General features: G+C 41.4%; 1 protein-coding gene and 1 long non-coding RNA gene across 3 annotated transcripts in view; one reads left to right on the top strand and one right to left on the bottom strand.

The window, feature by feature from the left end:
• Nucleotides 1-21,911, bottom strand: part of THSD4 (thrombospondin type 1 domain containing 4) — a 665,075-nt gene that overhangs the window by 87,563 nt on the left and 555,601 nt on the right. The gene's annotated exons all lie outside the window — the stretch shown is intronic.
• Nucleotides 1,520-5,413, top strand: LOC130540824 (uncharacterized). The gene is made up of 3 exons (XR_008954823.2): nt 1,520-2,372; nt 2,968-3,078; nt 3,184-5,413. It is a non-coding gene; the product is annotated as an uncharacterized LOC130540824 (long non-coding RNA).

Raw genomic sequence — 21,911 nt, 5'->3', positions numbered from 1 at the left:
ACCATGAGAACAGTATAGGGGAAACCGCCTCCATGATTCAATTATCTCCCACTGGGTCTCTCCTACAACCCATGGGAATTATGGGAGCTACAATTCAAGGTGAGATTTGGGTGGAGACACAGCCAAACCATATCAAGTGGTGAGATCATGGCTCACTGCAACCTCCTGGGCTCAAAGCGATCCTCTCACCTCAGCCTCCAAGTAGCTGGGACTACCGGTGTGCACTACAACACCTGGCTAATTTTTGTATTTTTTGTACAGACCAGGTTTCACCATGTTGACCAAGCTGGTCTTGAACTCCTGGGCAGAAGCAATCTGCCCACCTTGGCCTCCCAAAGTGCTGGGATTACAGGTGTGAGCCACCAAGCCCAGTTGGCTTTGTTTCTTTATCCACCAATTTAGGATCCTTGCTGCTACTGGATCTAAAGAGACAGATCATGAGACTTGGACCTCCTTTTCCTTCTGCCTCACCAGAAAGAATGTATGGATCACCCCAGGATGCTTCCTGCTAAGAGGTTTTTGTGGCCTTCCACATCCTTTGATAGCAATGAAAAATGTCTATCTACTAAAAGGTTTTCCTGATTTTCCTTTCCCATAGGCTAGGTTTCCCCCAACCCTCCCCACATCCTGAAATTATTGAGCTAACATCAGGGTTGATTTCATCTTCAAACGAACCTATCACTAAACATTCAGAACCACAGCAAGAAATTTGAGACCTTTTTATCTCCCTTTAAAAGCAATTTGGACTTCACTCTCATTATCTGTTTAGGAAACTGCTCTTCCTTAAGTTATTATTCTTTGCCCACTTGGAAGTTTTATGGAACTGTAATTTCAGGAGACTGACTTGTAAATAGTTTCTTTAAATACTTAAAAGCTAGCTTTAAACATTAAAATATGACCTCGGTCAGCATTTCCCCAAATTGTCTTCCCTGGAACATGAGTCCCTTCAGAGGACAGCACTTCTTATTACCAGGAACACAGCCAGCAGACGTCATCTGCAGCACCTTGGTGCCACTCTCTGCCTCCCCACTTTCTCCTGCTGCTTCCCTTTAAGTACCCTCAGAGGTCAGAGCGACACTCCAACTCAGAGATCTCCTAGTTAACTCCATCAAGCACAGAAGAGGAGACACAGAGTTGAACAACTTGAGAGTTGGGCTCTGGTGGCTAAGCTGAGGTCACCCTGGCCAGCTCCTGACCTACAGTTTACTGGTAGCTCCCTGTACACTGCAGAGCTAAATCTTCCAACTCGGTGAATGAAACAAAACAAAACAAAAACAAAAAATCTACAGTGGAAGAATATATGTCCTGCCATAAAGTACAGCTTTTACTCTGGCTAAATCACCTTGGCATCTAACAACGTAAAAGTGGGGAAAAAAGTCCTCTCGTGTTTTGAGGGATGGTCTGGAATCATAGTTCCAGCAAGATGACCTCATAATCTATGTAATTCTTGAAACCCATAGCAGCAGTTCAGTTTAGAATAACAGAAACATTGAAATTAACTCATCTTTAACGTACACGTGCACATACACCCACGTCTCCTTTATCAGTCTGTGCCTAGATGTTCTGGAACACTCCTTTGTATATATTAATTTCCTGGTATTTTGTTACTCTTAAACTAATTACATGGGAAGCTGGCCAGATGGAGGCTCTGGTCATTTGGATAGAGAACACACCCATGCGATTACTTGTTACTTTTGGTGAACGTCCCAGCTGGAATGTTGTTATCCCTCCCAGAGAGGTTAAACATTCCAGCCCAACCACACTGCTGTGTTTGGCTACTTGAGGTTTCCACCTGGACGGCTTGATCTTCGGGAATCTTGATTCTAGTTTCATTCTCACTCCCCTGGGGATACGCTATGCCAATCTCTCATGTATTCGCCATGTCCAGCTGCCTGGAGTCCATCTGAGCCTCCCAGCAATGGTTCACCAGGGATCCCCAGGGCAAGGCAGTCCTCTGCTAGACAAGGGAGAGAATGTCAATCTCTCTCACGCCCTAAAAAAAGAGAAACACTTCCCAGGGGAGGGAAGAAAAGGCACAGTTCAACTCATCATTACTAAAAGAGACCATGTGTTGAGAGCTGACTGCATGCCAGGTAATCAACCAGGAGTACATTCTGCAGTTTAATCCTGTAATGATTCCTGCTTTAGAGCTGGGGATCATAAAGGTCAGAGAAATGAAACAATCTGAGCAAGGCTGTGCAGCCAGAAAGTGATGGCACTGCCTCACTCAGCTCTGCCTCGATCCAACGTCTGTGCTCCTTCCCGTCCAGACAAGCTGCTCCTTAACGATCAGCTAACACCTGAACAGGCATGGTCTCCAGCCAGGTGAAGGCCCTGCCTTGAGTAGCAGGATGTGTTGATGATAAAGGAAGGTGAGTGTATTCTTTTCCTACTTCCTGTTGTAACAAATCACCATTCACTTAGTGGCTTAAAGCAACATAAATGTATTATCTTGCAGTTCTGGAGGTCAGAAGTCTGAAACGGATTTTGCTGGGCTAAAATCAAGGAGTTGGCAGGGCTGTGTTCCTTTACGGAAGCTTTAGGGGAAAAATTGTTTCCTTGCCTTTCCAGCTGCTAGAGTTGTATTTCTTGCACTCCTTAGTTTGTGGCCCCTTCCTTCATCTGCAAAGCCAGCAGTTCAGCCTCTTCAAATCTCTTCCTGACTCAACTCTTCGTCCTGCCCCTTCTACCTAGAAGGACCCTTGTGGTTACACTGGACTCACCTGGATAATCCAGGGTAATCTTTCCATCACAAGGGTCTTCATTAGGACCTTAATTCCATCTGTAACATTAATTCCCCTTTGCCATGTGATATGGTTTGGCTGTATTCCCATCCAAATCTCATCTTGAATTCTCACATATTGTGGAAGGGACCTTGTGGGAGGTAATTGAATCATGGGGGCAAGCCTTTCCCATGCTGTTCTCATGACAGTGAATAAGTCTCACAAGATCTGATGGTTTTATAAGGAGGAGTTTCCCTGCACAACCTTTTTTTGCCTGCTGCCATCCATGTAAGATGTGACTTGCTCCTCCTTGCCTTCTGCCATGATTGTGAGGCCTCCCCAACCACATGAAACTGTAAGTCATTAAACTTCTTTCTTTTGTAAATTTCCCAGTCTAGGAGATGTCTTTATCAGCAGTGTGAAATGGACTAATACACCATGTAACTTAACATGTTCATAGGTTCTTGGGAGTAGGCTGTGGACAACTTTGGGGGGCCATTATTCTGTCTACCATAGTGAGTATCAATAAGACTCGGTCCTCCTTGCCATCTCAGGTCCCCACTCCCCAGTCACGCATGTATACTGACTCTTGGCTCCTACTCTGGTAGACGACCCTGTGACTATCTAGAAGTACAGACTCAGGCACCATCCCAGGAGGTGGGGAGTGGCAGCTGCAGCTGCATGCCACAAGGACCCCAGATTCTCAGCAAGGATTCTGGGCTTTTGTGATTCCGAAGAAAGACCCAGCAACACCAAAGAGGACAGTTCCACCAAAAGATCGTAAAAAATGTGAGGCTCAGGCAATTACCCATTAATCACAAAACCTCAATACAACTCCAGGGCCAGAGCCAAAGGCAAGGATGGCCCTTCTGCAAAGATCACTCTGGCTGAAATTTGACTTATTTTTCCACCAAAGATTGACTTTGATGCTTAATTGAATCTGATTCCACTGGGATAAAAAGTCTTAATTGGAGAAGAGTTTGGGGGCATTTACTCTATTTCATGCATCACCAGTGGGAAGTTTGAAGAGGCATATTTTGGTTAAATATCAAGGACTTTTGAAGAGCAAGACCTGTTCAGGGTTGAAGAGGTTGCCTCATGAAAAAGTCAGCTCTAAGCCTCCACTCACGTTCAGGGATGGGGAAGAACACCCAAACAGGTTGCTCCAGAAAGGATTCTGGACTCAGAACCCAAACTGGAGGGAAATAACACCCGAGGAATCTCTTCCATTGTCCAGAAGAGGTGCTGGCACTTTCATGTGTACTTCTTCTCAATCCCCATAATCTCAATGAGGGTGATGGTATCAGTGCCATTTTATGGATGCAGAAACTGAGGTGATGCACGCAGTCTTGCCCCAAGTGACAAATCTCATCCAGCACAGAGCTAGGAGGATGGCGTAGGTCTTTTTCTATCCCACACACCTCTCTGGTTAGGCGTGAAGCCTGGAGGAACTTGGCTCTCCTTTGTGGGTTACTGATTTTATGACAGCACTGAGGGGGAAGGCTTATTCTGTATATGGAGGCAGCTTTATACAACATGATCTCCTTTCATCCTCTCTACCTTCCTCTTATCCTCACTTTATATGTGAGGAGAAAGGAGAGTCACAGAGTTCAAATAACAATGCTCAAGATCAGAGCTGCTCAGTGGCAGACACAGAATTCAGAGCCTGACTTGAGGCTCCATGTCTGGGACTCTCTCCCCTGCCCCTTCACAGACGCTGCTTCCGGAAGCCCAGAGCTACTGAGCATCCGAGGAACCAGGTGGTAGCTCCCAGAGCAGAGAGGCCACACCAGGTTCAAAATCCATCCTTGGTCTGACTTTTTGAGGGTTAAAAACACTTCGTAGAAATTTCCAGTAGAATTCTTAGTATATCTTGGTCACATTTTAGATAAACCATCTTTCAGAATCTCATTGAGGAGGAAGTAAACTGAAGAGCTCTACAGGGCCTTATGGATACAGTTGCAGAGTGTGGGGATCCCTGGCTCTTGCCTGCCAGCCAAAGATGGACAAAAGGCGTTCCTGAGCTTTATCTCATGGGCTGGGATGGAGAGGAGGCAGGGAAATGGCCTTGCCCAGGAGGAGAACCATATGCACGTGGTTCTGGAACATCTGTCATAGTGGGGAATGAAAATGTCAAAGTAAGCAAATAATTGAAAAAGAAAAAAACACTGGCAGGGGGTGATTATTCCAAGATGTTAACATTTTGCCCTCAAACACAGGTTTTAGAAAATTACAGGCACCTCTCTCTCTTCCCTCTCTTGCTCTGTCACAGACACACACACACACACACACACACACACACAGAGATACAAAACAAAAAAAAAACTCAACAACAAAAAAGAAAAAAACAAAACAAAACAATGAAGATGATTAAACAGGGAACCTAATAGAAGAATGTTACTATTTTTAATTACAGAGGATTTAATTTCCCTTTTTCGTCTATTATTTTTGCAAGTAAGCTTCTCATCTAGGCTGGAACTGATTATGAAAGGTTGGGAAAATATTTCATTAACTGGAGTAACAACAGTTTTACACATTAGCATTTTACTTTTCATTTTTATGAATCAAATGGAATACGGAGTCTCTTAAAAAATTAGGACACAATTCACAATATGACATCAGGATTAATTCACTGGAGCATGTAAATGCACTCATGTTTAGGGTGAAGTCTGGGTCCCAGTGATGACTAATTCTACACAAGCTCTTAAAGGCTGAAAGGAAAATGTTCTTTGTAACGTTTGGGAACTATAGAAAAATTAACAGAAGAATTCTGGATGGGGCTCAAGACAGAAGACTGGCTTGTGAAGGCTTCCCACCAGTCAATAAATCAAAATCATGTGCTAAATGCTTTACTGCATGCAGAGCATGCAGTTGGGAACTGTGGAGAATTATGAAGAGATGGGAAAATACAGATTTGTGCTCAAGGAGCTTTTTCATTAAAATAGAAGGTAGAGGCAACTGTTACATAGAATACATCTGAACACATGTGAACAAAACAAACATTTACAGGAGATTATAACTGAAGCCACAACTGCAGCCTAAAACAGACTTGGCTAATAACAGACTTAGCTCATAACAGACTCTCAATAAGTGAATGAATGAATAAATGAGAAAAAATGAACAAACAGGTTAATTTGCATATTGGCATACTTTGCATTAGTAATTTCCAAATATTTGCATTCAAATATTTTTGATTGATGAATGGTTGATACAGATGAATTTCTGAGGTGCTGGTTTCTTTGTTTTTTTTTTTTTTTGAGACAGAGTTTCACTCTTGTTGCCCAGACTGGAGTGTAATGGCACGATCTCAGCTCACTGCAGCCTCCGTCTCCCGGGTTCAAGCAATTCTCCTGCCTCAGCCTTCCGAGTAACTGGGATTACAGGTGCCCACCACCACTCCTGGCTAATTTTTGTATTTTTTAGTAGAGACAGGGTTTCACCATGTTGGCCAGGCTGGTCTCAAACTCCTGGCTCAGGTGATCCACTCGCCTTGGCCCCCCAAAGTGCTGGGATTACAGGCGTGAGCAATGGCGCCTGGCCAAGGTGCTGGCTTTTAAGGTTAGCTTGTGAGTTCAGCCGTTTTAGTGGTTTTTCATGGTCTCTTATGCCTGTTTTCTAAAAACAGAAAGTGCTGTCAGGAGGAAGCAATAATGCTCTGGTTATAGCTTCCTGGTCCTAACAGCAAATATCCCATAACTTCTAAAAATTAAAGCATAATTTTTCATATAGAATAAAATTTAAAACAGCAAAACCTAACAACATTAAGAGGTGGACTCAATAGTCCTTAAAGAACAAGCAGTTAAAGAAGGTGGACATCTAGTGAGAAGTCTGTAGTTTAATTTTTATTCTCTAGGGGTTAATAGATGCCACCTGCCTCATGCTCAGAGTTGACTATGAAACTTTTATCAACTAAATGTTGGAAGGAAGCGTGATATCCAGCTTTGGTACCAGCCAACAGGCAGGATATGTGACTGTCCATTGCCTTGGTTACTGTTCATCTGCGTGCTGGCAGAACTCTCCTTTAAGATGGTCAACTAGTGTTGACTGAGATATTCCTAAGTCTTAACCAGTTTTCGGACCCCTGCCAGGAATTCATTTAGTGTGGCGGTCACCAAAACACAGTCTCTGAGCCAAATATGGCCTGCCACCTGCTTTTGTAAATAAAGTTTTATTGGAATCAGTCACTGCTTTTGCATAGGAGAGTTGAGTAGTTGTGACAGTGTCCATAGGGACTGCAAAGCCTAAAATATTTCCTATCTGGCTGTAAATCTTCAGTTTTCTTGCTACTGCTTCCCCCCACAGAGATTGGAGCAACAGAGTGCACCACGTCCTCCATCACTACTGACTTCCCCTTCCCCCAAGAATGGGTCTAGGGACTCCTCCTCTTTCTTTGTCCTTATAACCCAAGCTTAGCAATATGGTGTTTGTGGGTAAAACGTCATGTCATTACTCTCACTATCCCATGTGTTCTGATTTCATGGTTTATATCAACTGACAGAGACAGATGAAGTGATGAAGAGGCAGTGCTCTGGCCATCTCAAAACAAAGGTGCTCCTATGTGGAGGGAACAGCTGTCCTCTTTTTTTTGTCTGGTATAAACTGTATAGCCCTGATTCAGTAGACAGAGACAGAAACAGTTTCTTTCTCACCTCAGCCCTCAAAATCATGCAGACTACACTCTCCAAAGCAATACAATCAGGTATTAACAGCACAAATGCAACCAGTTACGCATGTAAATATCAATAGATGCCTCAAGTAGTTTGGGTTAAGAAGTGAATCCAACTTACACATCATGGGTATAGAGTTTCAGTTTTGGAAGATGAAGAAAGTTCTATGGATGGGTGCTGGTGATGGTTGTACAATAATGTGAATGTGCTTAATGCTACTGAACTGTACATTTAAAATGGTTAAAATGGTAAATTTTATGTTATATATATTTTACCATAAAGTTTTAAAAATTTCTTATTATGGGAAGCTGGGTGAAGAGTATATGGGAACTCTGCATTCTCTCTGCAACTCTTCTGTAAATTTAACATTACTTGAAAATAAAAAGTTTAAAAAAATGGATATATTTCCATTTACTTGGAAAAGTATATCTGAAAGTATGGTCCTTAAGATCCTTTCAGGGGATCTTTGAGATTAAACCTATTTCCATAACAACCCTAAGATGCTATTTGCCTTTTTTTCTCTCACTCATGAGTATAAAGAGCATGACAAGTTTATTGATGTGGTTTTAGATTTCCCATTGCAACTAACCTTTAAGAAACTACCACTTTTCTAGTTTGGTAGAGTATCAAAGGAGAAGATTCACAATGATCTGAAAAGACCACTAAACTACCTCTCTATTTTCCAACTACATATTTATGTGAAACCAGATTTTCTTCATATACTTTAGCCAAATGATCTATCACAATAGATTGGAGAAGCAGATATGAGAATCCAGCTGTCTTCTATTAGGCCAGACATTAAAAGATACAGTATTTGCAAATTGTAAAATGATGCCACTCTTCTCAAAATGTTTTTGCTCTGGGAAATAGTTACTTTAAAAAAACTGTTACTGTATTATATAGTGAGTTTATTATTGTTATTTGAAAGCAAAGTAATATAAAATTCTCAAATTTCAGTTTAAAATGTGAGTACTGTAAATATTAACGAATAAATTCATATGAACAAAAGCTGTCTGGGGTCTTCAGTTTTAAAGAGGAGAAAAGGGTCCTGAGATGAAAACATTTAAGAACCACTGAGAAAACAGCAAAAACAGAAGTGTCACACATTGAATTTATGCAATTTAAATACTCTTATTTCTTTTTTTTTTAAAAAAGAGGAAACCAAGGTAGAAATCATAAAACAGAAGTATGTGAATTCAAGAAAGAAAAACACACATAAGAACCTGAGAGCTGGTCTCCAAGATATTTTTGAAAATAAGCAAATTTAATAAAAAAGCAATAAAGCCCAAATAAGAGAATATATCAGATGATGCTGAAATTATAAGTGAATTTGATATGTAATTCTACACTACATTTGAAATTCTCCATGAAAAAGATACATTAAAAAATTACCAGCTTGATTTAAGATGAACAAGAAAACATAGTACACTCACAGCCGTAGAAGAATTGTTACAAGTTAGCAGTAATTTCTTCCAAAAATATTCTAGTGCCAGATGTTTTTTATTGGTGAGTTTTTATAAAAATCTGAAGGAACAGATTATTATATAAGCTTTTCCAGAGCACATAAAAATTGGAACACTAACCTAACCTCCACCTCAGAGAGGTAGCACAAAATGAAAACAATAGGCCAATCTCACTTCGGAATACAGATTTTAAAAATCCCAAATAAGGTCCTAGCAAATTGAATTCAACAGAACATTAAAAAAACCATTCAGCAAGATGAAACAGGGTATAATCCAGGAATTCAAGGATAATATAGAAAACTCTAAAGAAAAAATAACGTAAGTAGGTGCCAAAATGTCATTTAAAACTCATCCTGGTAAAAAAAAAAAAAATTACAAGATTAGAAATAGACTTTCTTACCCCAATGATGAGCATGTAATCATATATTCAATTAAAATATTTATTGAGCATACATCCATTTTCCTTGCTAGTAAAAATTAGGAGCATTCACATTAAAATCAGAGATAGGTTAAGGATGTCTGCTATTCAGAGTAATTACTATTGGAAAGGAGGAGGAATATTATAATTATTTCTATATGGTATGATTATATCACTAGAAAACCATGAGAATCAACTCAAATTACTCAGAATTTATAAAAGCGCAACGAAATTACCAGATAGAGGTAAATATAAAAAAACCATAACTTTTCTGTATATTGATAAGAATTTTAGAGATAAAAAGGAACAGATTCCATTCTTTGTCATCAACATCATCATCATCATACCACAGCAAAATACAATTAAATACCTATGATGAATCTTTACAAGAAATGCAGAGAATCTATATGGAAAATAACAAAACTTCACTGGTAGATGTAAGCTATTTGAATAAATGGTAATAAATGCTATGTTCTTAGACTGAATGGTTTTGTTGCTGTTTTGAGATGGAGTCTTGCTCTGTCGTCCAGGCTAGAGTGCAGTGGTGTGATCTTGGCTCACTGCAACCTTGCCTCCTGGGTTCAAGTGATTCTCATGCCTCAACCTCCTGAGTAGCTGGGACTATAGGCACCTCCCACCATGCCCAGCTAACTTTTTGTATTTTTAGTACAGACGGGGTTTCACCTGTTGGCCAGGCTGTTCTCAAACTCCTGACCTCAAGTAGGCCGTTCGGCTCGGCCTCCCAAAGTGCTGGGATTACAGGTGTAAGCCACTGAGCCTGGCCAGACTGAACATTTTAACCATGTCTACTGCTCCCAAATGAAGTTATAGATCTAATACACTCTGGGCATGAATCAGGTTGGAATTCAAGGATCACGTTCCTTAAGACATTGACAACCTAACTCAAACAGCAGCCTGCTCTTCCAGCCAGCACTCATTCTCCTCTTCCCCTGTTTTATTTTTTATAGCATGTCTCATCATCTGAAATTACCTTTTTGTTCTTTTGTCTCCAGTTTCCCCGGTAGAATTTTGTAAATGCCATCAGGGCTGGTGTGCCCTTTTCTGAGTATTCCCAGTACCCAGAATTCCACCCGGCACACAGTAAGGACTCAGTACATGTTTACTGAATGAATTTAACATAATTGCGTGCAAACACCCATAGGATTTTTTTTTTCCTTACATATGACAAAATGGTTTCAAAAATTCACCTGGAATAATGCTAGACTGTCTGAAAATTGTTATTGAAAAGAAGCAAGGCTGGGTGCGATGGCTCACACCTGTAATCCTAGCACTTTGGGAGGTCAAGGTAGGCAGATTACTGTAGTCCAGGAGTTCGAGGCCAGCCTGGCCAATATGGTGAAACCCTGTCTCTACAAAAAATACAAAAATTGGCCAGGCATGGTGGTGTGAGTCTGTAGTTCCCGCTACTTGGGAGGCTGAGGTAGGAGGATCTCTTGAGCCCAGGGGGGTTGAGGCTGCAGTGAGCCATGATTGCACCACTGCACTCCAGCCTGGGCAAAGAGTGAGACCCCGACTCAAAAAAAAAAAAAAAAGAAGAAGAAAGAAAGAAAGTAGCAAAAGAGGGAAGAATTGCCATGCCAGATACTAAAACACATTTTAAAGCTATGATAACCAAAATACTCTGTGTGGTACAGAAATTATTTGACAGATAAATGGAATACAATAAATGGTAAGTATGTGACTTAGCACATTCTACACATTCCAATGTTAAATAAATGAACCACTCAACAAATTGGTTTGTAAAATTGGCTAAACATTAGGAAGAAATCTACCTTCTCATTTTATACTCTACCCCAAGGTAAATGTTAAAAATGTTGAGCAAAAAAAAAAAAAAAAAGCCAGATACAAAACAGTATATGCTGTATTATTCCATTTATATAAGGTTTTTCTAAAAACAGACAAAAACTAATGTATGGTGTGAACAATCACGGTAGTGGTTCTTTCTGCGGTGGGGAGGTTAGTGACAGAGAGGGGACAATGGAAGGGGCTTCTGGGAGCTGATCAAGTTCTATTTCTTCATCTGAGTACTGGTGACATGACTGTGTTCACTTTGTGAAAATTCATCAAGCTGTACTTATAGTTTTGAATAGAGAACTTTTCCTGTGTATTTATACTTAGCATTTCAATAAAAAGCTTATCCAACAAATAAGTAAGTGCTAAGCCAGCCAATGGCTCTGGCCAGACAATAGGCTTTTGGCACTTAAACAGGTATCTCTTTTTCACTTGTGCTTTGAGAAGAGGGGATAAAGTCTGTGATGAAAGTTTAACTTACTTAATTGTAATGAATTCAGCAGGTCCATAAAGACCTTGGGTTGAACTATGTCTTCATCCTTTCCAGGAGGGGTCGGATTTCACAGGGGCTCCAAGGGTCCCCATGCTGAATGGTACTGAGAGACCGTGCCCATGACCCTCACATGCTGACAGCAGAAATTTCACTGTTCTCTGAGGCACAGCTGAACATTTTAAAGACCAACACATCAGAGAATAGGAAGTCAGTATTCATATTAAAAGAGGAACATCTAATAGCCCAATCCTCATACTTGCCTAGGTCTGAAATACAAGTGTTGATCAACTTCCGTTTGCCCCCATGAACATCTTGGTACCACCTCAAGCCAATGAGCTGAGTTAGGGGACACCATATTTACTGGATACAACTCAAACGGTGCTTGATCTTAGTTCACTATCAGTTAGTTATAAAGGCATGTGCCATGTAAAACTTTTTTTTTTTTTTTTTTTTGAGACGAAGTTTCACTCTTTTGCCCAGGCTAGAGTTAAGTGGAACCATCTTGGCTCACTGCAACCTCCACCCCCCGGTTCAATCGATTCTCCCGCCCCAGCCTCCCAAGTAGCTGGGATTATAGGCTCGCCACCACACTCTGATAATTTTTGTATTTTTAGTGGAGATAGGATTTCCCCACGTTGGCCAGGCTGGTCTGGAACGCCTAACCTCAGGTGATCCACCTGCCTTGGCCTCCCAAAGTGCTGGAATTACAGGCATGAGCCACCACGCCCGGTGTGCCATGTAAACTTTTGATACTGATTGTTGGCTTGATAAGTCTAGAAAAAAATTGTCTTTTGCTTTTGGAAAGGTATTTATTGTCTAGACAAAGTCTCAAAGCACAATTATGTGGATCTCTAACCATATAATCCTGGACTAATTTGTATAACAGTAGCAACAATTAAAATACCATAGTAGGGCCGGGAGCAGTGGCTCATGCCTGTAATCCCAGCACTTTGGGAGGCCAAGGCAGGTGGATCACTTGAGGTCAGGGGTTCAAGACCACCCTTGCCCACATGGTGACACTGTCTCTACTAAAATACAAAAATTAACTGGGCATGGTGGCACATGCCTGTAATCCAGCTACTCAGGAGGCTGGGACAGGAGAATTGCTTGAACCTGGGAGGAAGAGGTTGCAGTGAGCTGAGATCATGGCACTGCACTCCAGCCTGAGCAACAGAGTGAGATTCCATCTCAAAAAAAAAAAAAAAAATACTAGTAATGACATCTGATGTTTATTGAATAAGTATTTTGTGCCAGTCATTGTGCTAGATGCTTTACCTGTTTTACCTTATTTAACCTTCCCAATAACCCTATGAGATAAATATTATTGTCAATTCATCTTACAGGTAAAGAAAATGACATACGGAGAGGTCAAGTAACTGACTGAAGGCTATAGAGCCAGAAAGCTGCGTGGCTGAGAGTAGAACTCTTAACTTGCACAATTCTGCTCATATTGAAATGTTTGAGTCAGTACTTTGGGTCCTTTGGCCAGTGAAACTGATAATTCAAATTTTTCTTAAAATTCCAAGTGAGTCCTAGCCATGCACGATTTTGTAAGTTAAGGAGGACCTAGCAATGATGTGGAGTATTTATTTACAAGAAATCTTAATGCAGTTGATTAAATCCTTTTTCTCTGATCAACAAATTTTTACCCTACCAACAGAAATTATCTTACAGGTTAATACTGGTCTTCTTGCAGCAATTCTAAAAACTTGGCAAATATGTGATTTGTTAGGGATAATTAAAAATCAAGGAATTCAACTGAAAGCATTCATGTAGGACAGGATCTATGCTGCCTGCTGAGAACCTGCTGTTTGGATTGGGACCTTTGTATGGGAGAAGGCTTAGAGAACCTTGGTGTTCCCAGAACTTACCAACAAAACAGGACAGACAGGAAAGGCTGGACTAGGTTTCAAAAGTACTGCTTTAGAGACAAGGGAAGGGATTTAGCTTCTCTCAAATGCAACCACTCCCCTCTTTTTAAAGAGGACTGATTACCTAAATTTCCAACTCCCAAAATTATTTATCCGTCTTTTCTACTCTGATTTGCTCCAGATCATCTCAAGTTTCCAAGTGCAGTTTATCACTCCCTGATGTAGCAATACGGTGGTGTGTATTACGTTCTTCTATCATAAGGTGCTCAACCTACAGTCACTGATTAAAAACATACACAAAAACTCTGGTTTTCTAACACGGTCAAATTTACTGTTTGGAATCACAGAGCCCACTGACATAGCAGTATCCTTGTTACTAGTCACTTCCCCTCCCTCAGACTCTTCCTATAGGCCAGGCCTTTTTACAGCACCCGCTCCCCCTCCTCCTCTACAACAGCCCCAAACTGTCTGTAGAGCAGAGGCAGGACCCTGTCACAACTCTCCTCCAGCCGAGCATCTTCAGATTTAATACAAAGGATGTGGTTCAGGATGAAACAGGTCTAGCTATATCCTGTATTTGCAGTCTCAAATGTCAAGGTCACCCTCACTTATTTCATAAGTTACTAAGTCCAGAACATGCCTCACATTCTTCCTTCTCTGTACCTTAGCTTGTGCTGCTTCTTCAGATTGAAATGCTCTTTCCCTGTTTCTTCTGAGAAAAGCCTATCCATCCACCAAAACGAGGGTGGGCAAACCACAGCATGAGGGCTAAATTTGGCGGCTGGCTTTTTTGGTATATCATATTTTATTGGAGCATAGGCACACCCATTCATTCACATATTGTCTATGCTGCTTTCTCACTGTGCAGCTGAGTAGCTGTAATAGAGACCAAATGGCCTGCAAAGCCCAAGATATTTACTATATGGTCTTTCCAAAAAAAGGTTGCCAGCCCCTGCTCTACAAGCCCAGTTTAAATACCACCTCCCCCAGGTGTCTCCTCTGATTATCCTATTAGAGTTAATTTCTCCATCCTTTGCACTCCCATAGCACTGGGTCTCTTTTCAAAGTCATCAAAGGATTTCCAAATGGACAGTAAATGCCTTTCAGGGAAGGGAGCATGTATCGTTCAACTCTTTCTCTTCATAATATATTGTACACAGTAGGTGCTTACAGATATCCACAGTAGGTGCTTACAGATATCCATTGAAATGTTTAATTATCTTGCAGGAATATCAAATCAGACCAACAGCAATGTTTTCTTTAATCAAAGAAAGAAAATCAGTCCTGATTCACACTAAACACTAGATAATAAAGGGAAAAATAAATATTGATCAATGAGACAAATTCTGCCCCCAAAGCATAACAAATATAGGCGTGACTATAAGGCCACAAAGAAAGTTAAAGGGTGGGGCTATGTGAAAGTACATTTTCCAAGGAAGAACATGAATATTGATTCAGAATTCAGACAGAAGGAGTGAGTCTTTCCCATGCTGACATTTATATGGTTTCTAATTCAGAGAATAGTGTCTAGCTTGGGGACAGAGTAGGGTAGAGCCAGGAGATGCCAAAAGTTATTCTTAAAGCTGTTGATGCTAAAACAGCCAGAGCATAGCTAATAAAGGCGGTTCATGATGAGAGGGAGAAAGGAGGCTTATCTTCAAAGACCACGCCTTAATTGACTTACCTGCAAGAATTCAAGGTTTAGAAGAAGAGCACAATGTGCCTAGAGTTCTGCTTAATAAAAAAGGGGAAAGGGTGCTCAACTTCTCCCATGGGAAAGTAAGGCCTGAAGAGAGAAGAGGGCAATCTTGGAAGGCAGGTTTCACATTTCTGAAGCTCTGATGCTCATGAGGAAGGAAGAGAGGCTCCCAGTGAGAGCAGTAACCATGGAGAAGCAAAGGGTGGGTCATCCCCAGCTGTTGGTTAAGAAACCTTCAAGATTACTGTTTTTCTCAGGAGTCACTTCTCTTTCATTAAGTCAACTATATTTATTAAACGTTGTTTAAACCTTAGATATCTCTTCTTGGGGCTTAGCTTGTATTAATTCCCTAATGTGGTAGCTCAGTGATCTAACATATCACAAAAAATCAAGACTTTGATTCAAACAGGGAAGATTTAAATGCACTTCCAAGTGGGTTAGGGAATAGATGGATCTAGGGACAGTGTTAACCACACTGGACTTGCAGATAATGGATTCTCAGCTATTATCCTAATCCAGATAGGAGACCTGGGAGCGATTAACAGCCCTGCTGAAGATGCTGTCCTTAGGCGCTGCTGCCTAGAGTGGGCTAGGAGACAATGTTATTCCTCATGCAAGGATAGCGGTGTCAAATCACTTCCATAAAAATTCAAGACTCAGCCAGCTCAGCAACTGTTTCCTGCATTTGAGGAAAGTATCACATTAAGTGTAGGAAAACAGGTGTGGGCATTTTGCATATTTCTGAGACAGACGATACAATTAAAAGCAAAAACAAACCACAGCTTAACTATTTCCCCAGAAAATGAAAGACAAATCCATGTACAAACAGGCAAACTCAGTCTCACATTTCCAGGGTAGCTAGGTGCTAACTATCAATATAAAGCAGAAAATGTGAAACAATCAGCAGAAGGGGGTGGGGCAGAGTTGATTTCCTTTCGTTCCAGCATATCTGAAAGCTTTTCAAGGCAAACAGACTCTGAAAGTGAAAAGAAAGTCCCTGTAAACAGACGCAAGGACATCAGAGCTGTCCTAAATCAAAGGGAGGTGCGCTGTCAGACACCAGGTGGAAAGTATGTAATCCAAAAGTAAGTCCAGGAGTGCTAAAACAAACAACAGCATCTTTCCAAATCACAGCAAGAGGGCACAGTCTCTTTGGCATGGAATCTTTGTTTTGTGAATATTTGGTTTTGGACAAGAGTCATAAAAGCTTGTGGTGAAGAAAAGGCAAGAACTGAGTCCAAATAAAAAACAAACACTCAATGATCACTTTCCTCATTACCAGCATTGACGAGGAACATTCAGCCAAGAGTCAGGATATCACTTTGAGTTGTTTGTGACTTAATCATCTCCAGGGGCTGCCATGACCTGCAGCAGGTAACAAAGCCCAGCGCGGCATCTTGTCCTGATGCCTGAGAGCTGACCATTGGTGCCTATCATATCACCTGCTTAAATACTCTTTCAAAAACACACTTGAAGTGTTGGCGAGAATGTGGAGACATTGAAACTCTGGTTGGAAGATAAAATGGGGCAGTTGCTATAGACAGCAGTTTGGCAGTTTCTCAAAAAGTTAAATATAGAGTTACCATATGACTCATCAATTCCACTCCTAGGTATATACCCAAAAGAATTGGAAGTAGTGACTCAAACAGATAGTTGTATGCCAATGTTCATAGCAGCATTATTCACAATAACCAAAAGAGAGAAACAGCCCAGGTGCCCATCAACAGATGAATGGATAAACAAAATGTGGCATATACATAAAAAAGAAATGAAATTCTGGTGCATATTACCACAGGGATGAATCTTGAAAACATTATGCTAAGTGAAATAAGCCAGACACAAAAGGACAGATACTGTGTGATTCCACTTGTATGAGGTTCCTAGAATAGGTCAGTGCATGAGGCAGAGAGTTGAAGTTACCAGGGGCTTGGAGGAGGGGGAAAGAAGGGGGCTACTGTTTACTGAGTACAGCTTTTGGGATAAGAAAATATTCTGAGGCTGGGCGCAGCGGCTCACACCTGTAATCCCAGCACTTTGGGAGGCCGAGGCGGGCAGATCACGAGGTCAAGAGATTGAGACCATCCTGGCCAACATGGTAAAACCCTGTCTCTACTAAAAATACAAAAATTAGCCAGGCATGGTGGTGCATGCCTGTAGTCCCATCTACTTAAGAGGCTGAGGCAGGAGAATCGCTTGAACCCGGGAGGCAGAGGTTGCAGTGAGCTGAGATCGTGCCACCGCACTCCAACCTGGGCGACACAGCGAGACTCCGTCTCAAAAAAAAATTCTGAAAATGGATCGTGGTGATAGCAGTGAATGTACTTAATGCCACTGAATTATACACTTAACATCATTAAAATGATAAATGCTATGTTTATATATATTTTACCACAATAAGAAAAGAAAAAACACACACTTGATGTTTTATTTCTCTAAAATGTTCTACTCTTTTTAAGAGCTGGATACTCTTTTAAAAGCTAGTTCCAGAAGGTCTGCTGAGGCAAGATGGTGCAAGTCTAGTGACTAAGATAATAACTATGGAGATTTAGCCCACGGATTCCCAAAGAGAGCATGGGACGCATGATTGTAATCAAGTTTGAGGTAGCAGTGGGGACAGGGATGGAACAGTGAGGAGGGTGCAAGATGGCTGCAAGGAATTCAGTGGAACATGTCTTTCTTCCAGTGGCTGGGAAGTGAGAAGACACAAATACCACCCCACCTTGCCATATTTTTCTTGCAAATGGCCATGGTCATAAACATGCAGGGAAGCTCATAAGTGAGGCCTGTGCCCAGGTTCAAGTCCTGACTCCACCCCTCACAAATTGTTTACCACAGGCAGGTCCCTCAACTATAAAATGCAGATGATGACATTAGTTCCCACCTTGTGTGAGTGTTGTGAGGATTAGATGAAGGAGGTGGTAGACCCAGGGTTCCAAGCATCTAGTGAGTAGTAATATGACTCCAGTACCATGAGCGAGGTCTCATGATCAAGAGGGGCTAAGATGTCTGAGCACAGAACCCCCACACGGGCTGCACACCATGCATGGGCCTCAGGAGAGCCAGCACGACCTTTATTTCTGTATCCACACCACTGAGCACAGTTCCTGGCTCATAGTGTGTACTCCAGAGAAGACTGTCTAAGGCTGGCCTGTTTGTCTTCAAGGATTGCACGGCCTCACCGGGAAGAGCACAGACATGTAAACAGATGAACTACAGTAAAATATATTTAAGTACCAAGCTGGAGAGATGATCAGAGTTCTATGAGAATCCAAAGAAAAACTGACTTTTTTTGCTTTTCTTTTTTTTCTGTCCTTTATTCTTCTGCCATGTATTAAGAAAGCAAGAAAGGACTCCAAACACCACAGGGCCAGCTATAAAAGGGCATTTTAAGATGGTACTTCTGTTGTTGGGGCTGCCTCACAGCTGTTCAGAGATAAGCAATCTAGGGGCCCACTACCAAGAATTGAGTGAAATCTGGAAAGAAAACCAAAGGTGGGGGATTGGATTGGAAGCTAAGGATTCAGAGTGAACTGATGAATGTGAACATAATGGTACATAAAACGGTCAAAGAAAACCTTAGATATTTATTGTTATTTTAAAGATATCATTCTGAAATAAGTGACCTACAAAACTTCAGCACTGAAAGGGATCTTAGTGATCAAACAGGCCAGGGTTTCTTACTTCAGCACTATTGAGGTTTAGAGCTGAATAATTCTTCATTGTGGGAGCCGTCCTGTGCACTGTGGAAGGTTCAGCAGCATCCCTGGCCTCTATCGACAGATGCCAGCAGCACCCGCCTCCCCCCTTCTCTGCCCTCACTGTAACAGTCGAAATGCCTCCAGCCATTGCCAAATGTATGGGGAGCGGGTGCAAAACAGTCCCTAGTTGACACCTACTGACATAGGGAAAAGGCCTTTTATCCTGAAAGGACATTGGAATCACCTTTAAAGTTTAAAAAAAAAATCCTGAAGTCCAGGCTGTCAGGCTGTGCCCCTGACCAATTAAACATGCAGGTGGGACTCAGGCATCAGCATAGTTCAAACATGCCTCACACAGCATGCCTCCCATGAGTGCAATGTGCAGCCAGGGTGAAAAGCACTGATCCAGGGAGATATGGGAACTAATAGGGTTGACATGCAGGGTATTCTACCTACATTTTCTCATTTAAAGTTAATAGTTCTATGACATTGTAATTGTTTTCCTATTTTGCCTATGGGGAAACCGAATCTCAGAAAGGTTAAGGAACTTGTCCAAGAGCATCCCAGCTGGAAATAAGAGCTCTGCAAAGACCAATTTCAGTGGGCAGAGCCAGACTGTAAATGGAAGACAAGGCCAAGAACTGGAGACCACATAAGAGCAAGAGCAGAGAAATGCCACTTAGACCACTGGATGCAGCCTGGGGCTGGGGGAGTAAGGTGGAGAGGCATAAACACATCATCACACATTTATACCCCTAGAGAAACCATTCTCTGAATAGAATGAGGTCAGCACAGGAGACGCACAGAAGAAGCATGTCTACTTTTCTTTCTCTTTTTGTTCTTCTGGGAAGAGGCAACTACTCCGACAGACAGTTGGGTGCAAAAGCCATAAGAACACACAACTGTACCAGTTAAATCAGGTAGGCTTTTGATGTCTAAGAAGAAAAGTATATGGCCAGCCGTGGTGGCGGGCGCCTGTAGTCCCAGCTACTAGGGAGGCTGAGGCAGGAGAATGGTGTGAACCTGGGAGGCGGACCTTGCAGTGAGCCGAGATCTTGCCACTGCACTCTAGCCTGGGCGACAGAGCGAGACTCTCTGAACAACCTGCTCCTGAATGACTACTGGGTACATAACGAAATGAAGGCAGAAATAAAGATGTTCTTTGAAACCAATGAGAACAAAGACACAACGTACCAGAATCTCTGGGACACATTTAAAGCAGTGTGCAGAAGGAAATTTATAGCACTAAATGCCCACAAGAGAAAGCAAGAAAGATCTAAAATTGACACCCTAACATCACAATTAAAAGAAGTAGAGAAGCAAGAGCAAGCAAATTCAAAAGCTAGCAGAAGGCAAGAAATAACTAAGATCAAAGCAGAACTGAAGGAGATAGAGACACAAAAAACCCTTCAAAAAAATCAATGAATCCAGGAGCTGGTTTTCTGAAAAGACTGATAAAATTGATAGATCGTTAGCAAGACTAATAAAGAAGAAAAGAGAGAATAATCAAATAGACGCAATAAAAAATGATAGAGGGGATATCACCACCGATCCCACAGAAATACAAACTACCATCAGAGAATACTATAAACACCTCTACGCAAATAAACTAGAAAACCTAGAAGAAATGGATAAATTCCTGGACACATACACCCTCCCAAGACTAAACCAGGAAGAAGTTGAATCCCTGAACAGACCAATAACAGGCTCTGAAATTGAGGCAATAATTAATAGCCCACCAACCAAAAAAAGTCCCAGACCAGGCGGATTCACAGCCGAATTCTACCAGAGGTACAAAGAGGAGCTGGTACCATTCCTTCTGAAACTATTCCAATCAATAGAAAAAGAGGGAATATTCCTTAACTCATTTTATGAGGCCAGCATCATTCTGATACCAAAGCCTGGCAGAGACACAACAAAAAAAGAGAATTTTAGACCAATATCCCTGATGAACATTGATGCAAAAATCCTCAATAAAATACTTGCAAACCGAATCCAGCAACACATCAAAAAGCTTATCCGCTAAGATCAAGTTGGCTTCATCCCTGGGATGCAAGGCTGGTTCAACATACGCAAATCAATAAACATAATCCATCACATAAACAGAACCAAAGACAAAAACCACATGATTATCTCAATAGATGCAGAAAAGGCCTTTGACAAAATTCAACAGCACTTCATGCTAAAAACTCTCAATAAACTAGGTACTGATGGAATGTATCTCAAAATAATAAGAGCTATTCATGACAAACCCACAGCCAATATCATACTGAATGGGCAAAAACTGGAAGCATTTCCTTCGAAAACTGGCACAAGACAGGGATGCCCTCTCTCACCACTCCTATTCAACATAGTGTTGGAAGTTCTGGCCAGGGCAATCAGGCAAGAGAAAGAAATAAAAGGGTATTCAATTAGGAAAAGAGGAAGTCAAATTGTCCCTGTTTGCAGATGACATGATTGTATATTTAGAAAACCCCATCGTCTCAGCCCCAAATCTCCTTAAGCTGATAAGCAACTTCAGCAAAGTCTTAGGATACAAAATCAAGGTGCAAAAATCACAAGCATTCCTATACACCAATAACAGACAGAGAGCCAAATCATGAGTGAACTCCCATTCACAATTGCTTCAAAGAGAATAAAATACCTAGGAATCCAACTTACAAGGGATGTGAAGGACCTCTTCAAGAAGAACTACAAACCACTGCTCAACAAAAATAAAAGAAGACACAAACAAATGGAAAAACATTCCATGCTCATGGATAGGAAGAATCAATATTGTGAAAATGGCCATACTGCCCAAGGTAATTTATAGATTCAATGCCATCCCAATTAAGCTACCAACGACTTTCTTCACAGAATTGGAAAAAACTACTTTAAAGTTCATATGGAACCAAAAAGGAGCCCACATTGCCAAGACAATCCTAAGCCAAAAGAACAAAGCTGGAGGCATCACGCTACCTGACTTCAAACTATACTACAAGGCTACAGTAACCGAAACAAGCATGGTACTGGTACCAAAACAGAGATATAGACCAATGGATCATAACAGAGCCCTCAGAAATAACAC

Source organism: Pan paniscus, chromosome 16, assembly GCF_029289425.2.
Source record: "Pan paniscus chromosome 16, NHGRI_mPanPan1-v2.0_pri, whole genome shotgun sequence".
NCBI lineage: Eukaryota > Metazoa > Chordata > Mammalia > Primates > Hominidae > Pan > Pan paniscus.
Note: the sequence above shows the minus strand (reverse complement) of the source record. Positions and strands in the feature narration are given on the sequence as shown.